Source organism: Micropterus dolomieu, linkage group LG04, assembly GCF_021292245.1.
Source record: "Micropterus dolomieu isolate WLL.071019.BEF.003 ecotype Adirondacks linkage group LG04, ASM2129224v1, whole genome shotgun sequence".
Lineage (NCBI taxonomy): Eukaryota > Metazoa > Chordata > Actinopteri > Centrarchiformes > Centrarchidae > Micropterus > Micropterus dolomieu.
Genome location: NC_060153.1, coordinates 3,805,142 through 3,812,419, shown reverse-complemented (window position 1 = coordinate 3,812,419; position 7,278 = coordinate 3,805,142).

Below are 7,278 nucleotides of genomic sequence, written 5' to 3'. Positions count from 1 at the left end.
TGAGCAGTACATTTAGATTTTAGACACTTACTTATCATCATCACATTATCACAGGTAATTTTTACATCTATGAAATGCAGTTCATTGCCTTGTGTGATTGGTATCAGAAGTGTGCATACCATGACACTATATGGTGGAGACATTTACACACTCAGCATTTGGACAATCAAATATTATAGTGGACAGTAAAAACAGTGCATACATAGTAAATGGGGTTGTGATTTCAAACACACTGGCGACCTGTCCAGGGTGTGCCCCGCCTTTCGCCCGATGTCAGCTGGGATTGGCTCCAGCCCCCAGCGCCCCTGTTCGCAGGATAAGCGGTTGACGATGGATGGAAAAAAATTGGTATTGGGAACTTTATACTTTTGTTTTAAGTCCTCAAATGTGCAGAGCTTATCACTGTTATATAGATCAGTAATCTTGTTAAGTGCCTTTTCAGCACATTTTTTAAATCCAGACTTGAAAGTGTCAGGTTTAAAGTTGGAGAAAACTGTAACAGTTGTAATTTTATTTCTTACAACCTTTTGCACTTTAAACCCAACACCAATTGTATTCATTCTTTCTTGTTGTTGTTAAGACCAGTGTAAGTACATATATATAAATATATATTTTAAAAAATCCCCCTCTTACCCCTTGCGGGGTGGTATGTGTCATCCTCAAGCTCGGGTCCTCTACCAGAGGCCTGGGAGTTTGAGGGTTCTGCGCAGTATCTTAGCTGTTCCCAGGACTGCACCCTTCTGGACAGAGACCTCTGATGTTTTACCTGGAATCTGCTGTGCCACTCTCCCAGTTTGAGGGTCACAGCCCCCAGTGCTCCGATTACCACTGGCACCACTGTTGCTCTTACTTTCCACATGTTTTCTAGCTCCTCTTTCAGCCCTTGGTATTTCTCAAGCTTCTCGTGTTCCTTCTTCTTGATGTTGCTGTCGCTTGGGATTGCCACATCTATCACTGCAGCCTTCTTCTGCTGTTTGTCGATCAACACGGTGTCTGGTTGGTTAGCCATCACCGGTTTTTCAGTCTGGATCTTGAAGTCTCACAGGATCTTAGCTCAGTCATTCTCAACTACCTTAGGAGGTGTCTTCCATTTTGACCTTGGGACTTCCAGCCCATACTCATAGCAGATGTCATGTACGCACTTCCTGCCTGCATCTTACACACTGCTGTTATGTGCCGTACTGTCTCAGGGGCATCCTTGCACAGTCTGCACCTGGGGTCCGGCCTGGTGTGGTAGACCCCAGCCTCTATTGATCTTGTACTGAGTGCCTGTTCTTGTGCCACTATAATTAGTGACCAACCTACCCAGAGCCAACATAAAAAGCCACCCGATCCCCCGTAGCTCGCGGCATTGGTGTCGCTGTGTGCGCAATCAGTAATGGCACAACATGGGAAGGCAGAGCACCAACCCATGCGTAAAAGCCTTAGGACCGGATGGGGGGCCCCGCAGCTGTGCAGGTGCAGATGAGGTCACGACGGAATCAGTTGCGCACAGAGCAGGGCCTGTGTGAGCCACGGCTGCTCCCCACTGTCCGGATGGGAGAAGTGAACCGTGATCTCACAGAGGACAATCACTCAGACAGAACGCTCAGCACTGAGTCAGTCAGCAAGAATTGGGAGACATCGGGAGGTAGAAACGGACGAAAGAGCATGGGGAAGACCAGGAGGCCAGTGAGACAGATTCTGCGCCGACAGGGGAAGCCCCTTGGACTGTTCCCTGTAGTGCATAAACAGGCGCTGTGAACGGAGCCAGACAGCCATGCGCGCTACGTAGCAGGACAGCGTGTGCATCATCCTTGATCTGGAGACACGATGGAGCCACAGAGAGGGTAGCCAGATCACTGACCCTCTTGGCCGACGTCAGAGCCATGAGCAGAGCGACCTTGACTGAAAGGAACTGCAGGTCTCCAAGGGCTCCAAGTGTGGGTCCACCTCCATGCCACTCCCCCGGAGAGGGGAGGAAGACGGCGTCCTTAGGGGGTCCACACATGCCGGGACTCATAACTCCGCCACTCCCCCGGTGAGGGGAGTGCGGGGGCGTTGTTGTTGTTGGAGGCTGAGTTCTGGCCGGCGCACTGGTGGGCTCTGTCAGCGAGACGGGCCATCCACTGCGGTCCCGGAGAGGCCAGAAGGGGACACCTTGCAGTCGCCGCGTTAGCTGGCTTCACACCGAAGAACGCCGTGAGGGTATTAAACCTTGGTCCGAGAAGCCTTCCACCTTGGTGATGGGAATGTAGGTGGAAACAGGAGCCCGCAGAGTCTTCGGGCACCTTCCTGGTACCGCCGGATGGGAGGGAAGCGCGGCCAGACCGGAACAGACAGCTGACACTGGGCGGCCGCCCTCTGGATGATGGCAGGAAGCTTTCTGATGAGGCCGCCAATGGAAGGAAAGCAGAATGGAAACCTCGCCAGAAAAGGCTATTGTTGGGGGGGTTGGGGTCCCCCGCTTCGAAGTCGGCGATCGCTGGAGCCAGGGAAAACAGGGAGCTGCTGGAAGACTCATGAATGGAAGAGGAGGAGCCGTACGACTCCGACTCATCTGGCAACATCAGGCTGAGGGCTTCGTCCAAGGAGTGAGTGGGATTCCACACCTCTTCCTGCTGAACGGTGAAATTATCTGCCTGATGCTGCCAGTCATCAGGGGTGAGGAGGGCACAGAATGAGCAGTGTGAGCGGGGAGTGAATGCTCGGCCGAGGTACGCCTCGCAGCGGGGATGGAGAGCCTGATGTAGCCCATGCGGCAGACGCCTCACATCCGTCCGGAAGGAGCGGCTGCTCGCCCTGGGCCAGTAAGCATGCTAGTGTAACAGTGTAAATAATTAACATATGTTTATGGTTAAATTCCTGTTAAACTTGGGACTATTAACCATGGTCTATCTACTCAGCAGTATTTTATTTTGTTAACAGAAATTCCCAGCAAAAGGTCTTTTGAGTGCACTGTGGTTCGAGCGAGTGCAGGCCTCTGACCAACTTCTCATTCACGCTGAGCAACTGTGGTTGTGTTTGTGTCCCATTGTTGCAGAATAAACTATTCTGAGTGCTCCATCCATCTTGACTCCAGCGAAGTGTTTAGGGATAGCAGACAGAACAAAATAGAGAAGGTCACATTAGTGCCGTGACCCGACGATTCTCCTGTTGGACTGTGGTTTCTTCAGCGCGATCCGGGGACTATTCTGCTGTTGCTGTTCCTCTTCTTGGATTCAGGTGGATGTGTTGCTTGGACTGCCATTAGCGGTCGGACTGGAAATTGCTTTTCTTGTATTCTGCTGTTCATCTGTGCTTGCCTTTTGTAAATTGAGTATTTTTTAAAAAAGTATTGTGCACTTTACATTTGATTGTTGCACATTATGAACTCCCCGTGGAGTTGGCAGGGGTAGGGGTGCTTCTCCTGTGGTATTGCAGTTTGAAAGTCCTGCTGAGAGGAGTGGTATTTTGATGGGGGACAGTCAGTGTGCACCGGGGACCCCTGTAGCCAGTGGTGGTGTAGCCCCTCTTAGCCATTCTGTAGGCATTTCTCATGGGTCCCACAGCCTTTGTTCTCCTACTTCTAGCCCCGATACCCTTGCTGCAGATATTGTCAGTCAGATGGGAGAGGTTATTCAGCAAGTCAGTCAGCAGGTAGCTCAGAACATTATCTCTCACCTCAGCCCATCTGTTATTACCCCTTTAGCCAACGCTGCCTTCTCACCTGCCAACGCTGCCATCTCACCCAATGACACTGCCACCTCATCCGCCAATGCTGACAAATCAGCCTCAAATCCTCTTGATGCCTCCCACGTGCAGTTCTTGTCCCACAGAAAGTTGAAAGATCCTCCATGCTTTAGAGGAGATGGCTCTGATTCTGTTCCTGTGCGAGAGTGGGAGGATCTCATGAGGGATTTCATTAAGGAGGGAAATCTGAGACCTGAGGACCAAGCCGAGGAGATCCTTGTCCACCTCAGGGGCCAGGCCAGGGACGGTGTCAGGTTTGGGACCAGGAACAGTGATACCCTCGTGATTTATGGCCTCCTGCAGAAGCATTTTGATTCAGCGCCATGCTCCCCACTCCCACTGGTGGACTTTTACACCACTCTGCCTGAGAAAGGTGAGGATGCGTTTGACTACTCGCTCAGGCTGAACTGTGCCGTTGACCTTGCCGTTGAACGTCTGAAAGAGCAAGGTAAATTGCTGGATAGTCCTAGCACTGAGGTGACAAGTATAAGGAACTGCACCTCCACTGAGCTTGCTGTGACTTTTCGGTCAAAGACAATCGACAAGTGGACTGCTTATGAGGTTCAAGATATTCTGAATGAGCATCATTCAGGAATGGCATCAGTGGCGAACAGAACAACTAAGGAGAAAGTGTCAGTGAATGTTATTAACACCACTGTCCCACCCTCTGCGCCATCTACTGGAGGACATGGCTCCCTACAGGCACAGGCCACAGATTCTGCCACCCTAGACCATCTTATCAGCATGCTGGAAAAAGTGATACTACAGAGGCCTGTTGTGCCGGGTTCGACCAGGCAGTCTGGCCCACAGCTTCCCAGGATTGGAGGTTTGCATGAAATGCCTTGTTTGGTCTGTCATGATGCCGCACACTCTACATTCACCGACTGTCGCGACCATAAGCTCTGCTTCCAGTGTCAATGTCACTCCGATGGCAGTCTATGATTTGGAGGTGACTGTCTGGTTTCAGGCTGCTCATCCCAACGCTGGTCATTCCTGGACAGACAGATGACATGATTGTTGGCAGCAATGCAATCAAGATGCTTATTCATTTGATGAAGTCTGACAACTATTGGAGACTTTTGGCTACTCCTGTTGATATCACTAATGATGACTGCTCCAAGTTCTTGTCCCTGCTCTCCAACTCTGAGAAATGAAGGGGAGGCCCCATGCCAGACAAGATTGGTACAGTAAAGCTGAGACAGAATGTTACGCTTGAACCACTGCATGAACACCTTGTATGGGACAAGCTTCCAACATCTGCACCTCTATCAGTGGGGAGTACAGTGATTGTCGAGCCCACCCAGTCGAGATCAAGGCCCAGGAATTTATTGGTGGGATGTGTCATCTCACCTCTTTGGGGAGACAGGTGGGTGCCCCTGAAACTGATTAACCCAAGCAGTGAGACAGTTACCTTAAAGAGAAACTGCAAGATAGTAGATGTCTTCCCGTGTGTTGCAGTCGAGGAGCTGTGTCTGCCTGAACCGATTCATGTCAATGTGCAAAGTGTGACACAAAACCCTATAGCACCAAGGTCTCCTGAAAGATACTTTGAACGAGATTGGGTTGCAGGATCTGAACCTGGACGGCTGTGAGGTGTCAGACCAGTGGAAAGACAGACTTTTGGAACTTGTTGAGAAGTATGAGTCTGTCTTTTCGAGAGACAGAATGGACTGTGGGGAGGCCAAAAACTTTGTCCACAAAATACATCTTGTGGATGAGAGACCATTTCGCCTTCCTAGGCTATTGAGCCTTCAGGAGCAGGATACAATGATAAGTAGAGTTTTATTTTATGTGCGACGTCATAGGAAAGCTACCAGACGTGAAGTAGCATCTGAACCTGCCTGCATCAATAAGCTCCTCAGACACTGGAAAAAGTTAAAGCTACAAAATGGGATCCTGTACAGAGTGAGAAAAGACCACCAGGTGAATAAGAAGCTCTTCCAGTTTATTGTAACGTTTTTTCTGGACTGGAATGGAAAGAGGCATAGTGAAAACATTCAGACATTCATCTGCACTGATGGAATTGGTGTGTATTGACTTTTGGTCTGCTGAACTGAGCGACAAGAAAACAGTCGATATCTTGGTAGTAACGGACCATTCTCCAAAATGGCGCACGCCTTCCCCTGTAGGAACCAATCTGCAAAACATGTTGCTCATTGGTTATGGGACTTTTTCTGTGTATATGGCTTCCCCAAAAGAATCCATTCAGATCAGGGTGCCAACTTTGAAAGCAGGCTCATGAGAGACCTTTTGGAGATGGCGGGGGTGCACAAGTCACATACCACCCCATATCACCCAATGGGTAATGGTGTCATCATGGTGGCTTCAATAGGACTCTTGGAAATATGTTGAGAACCCTTCCCCCAACAACAAAAGCCAGGTGGCCACAGGTTTTGCAGACATTGACCTTCTGCTACAACTGCACAGTACACGAGACCACCGGCTTCGCCCCATTTTTCTTGATGTTTGGGCGGGTTCCGCGCCTCTCTATCGACATCATGTTCCAGCATGTGCTGCAGGATGAAAAAGTGGTCAGCTGAAATGAGTTTGTTACTCGCTTGAAGCAGGACTTGTGTGAGGCCACACGGATTGCTCGACAACACAGTCTTGGAGAGCAAACATGTCACGCCAGGCTCTATAACCGCAAGGTCAGGGGCTCTCCATTGGCTGTGGGTGATCGAGTCTTGCTGGCCAATCATGCCTTACCTGATCCAGACCCTCTCAGTGCAGCTCACTTACCTGATCCAGACTCTGTTAATGTAGCTCACTTAACTTCTACAGATGGTGTTGACCAATGTCCCACTGTTTGCACGCAGCCTCAAAGGTTACATGCAGGTCATACTGGGGCAGTCACTACAAGATTGGGGAGACATGTCAGACCCCCCAATAGGTTGATATATGAAATGTCAACACAAAAGTTTGAGGATAGCTTGCCTGTCTCGAGTTCTGTGTTCACTTTCCTCAGTCGAATGTTTGAAGTCTAGCCTATCAGACAGATCTCTTTTAAGTTTTGTATGGGTCTCGGTCAAGTGAGGACTTATTCGGTTGGATTTGAAGTATGTAATGAGAGCTACACAGTGTTAGATGTTCAGAAGGTGTAAATGGTATCTTCTTTGGTGTGTAATAAGAATGGGGCATGGTACCACCCTTTCCTTTAACACTCTTTATGGGAGAATTTCATATTGACCTTAGTAAACATCAGTGCTCTGATTTCACTTTTGTGTGCCCCTATTTATTAATTTTCTCTTGTATTGTTCTGGTAATGGTTAGATGTTACCTGGAGTTTAACAGAATTTAAGGGGGGTGTACGTAACAGTGTAAATAATTAACATATGTTTATGGTTAAATTCCTGTTAAACTTGGGACTATTACAACAGTCTGAAGTGTTGAAAGAGGACTTTAATAATCTGTTGAACACAGTCAGCTCTTTGAATGCTGAGGTGTTTATCAGTGGCCCTATACCGCCAATCCGAAGAGGAGCTGAGAGATTCAGCAGATTGATGGCATTGAACACGTGGCTCTCAACGGCATGTACTGTCCATTCAGTGCATTTCATTGAAAACTTTT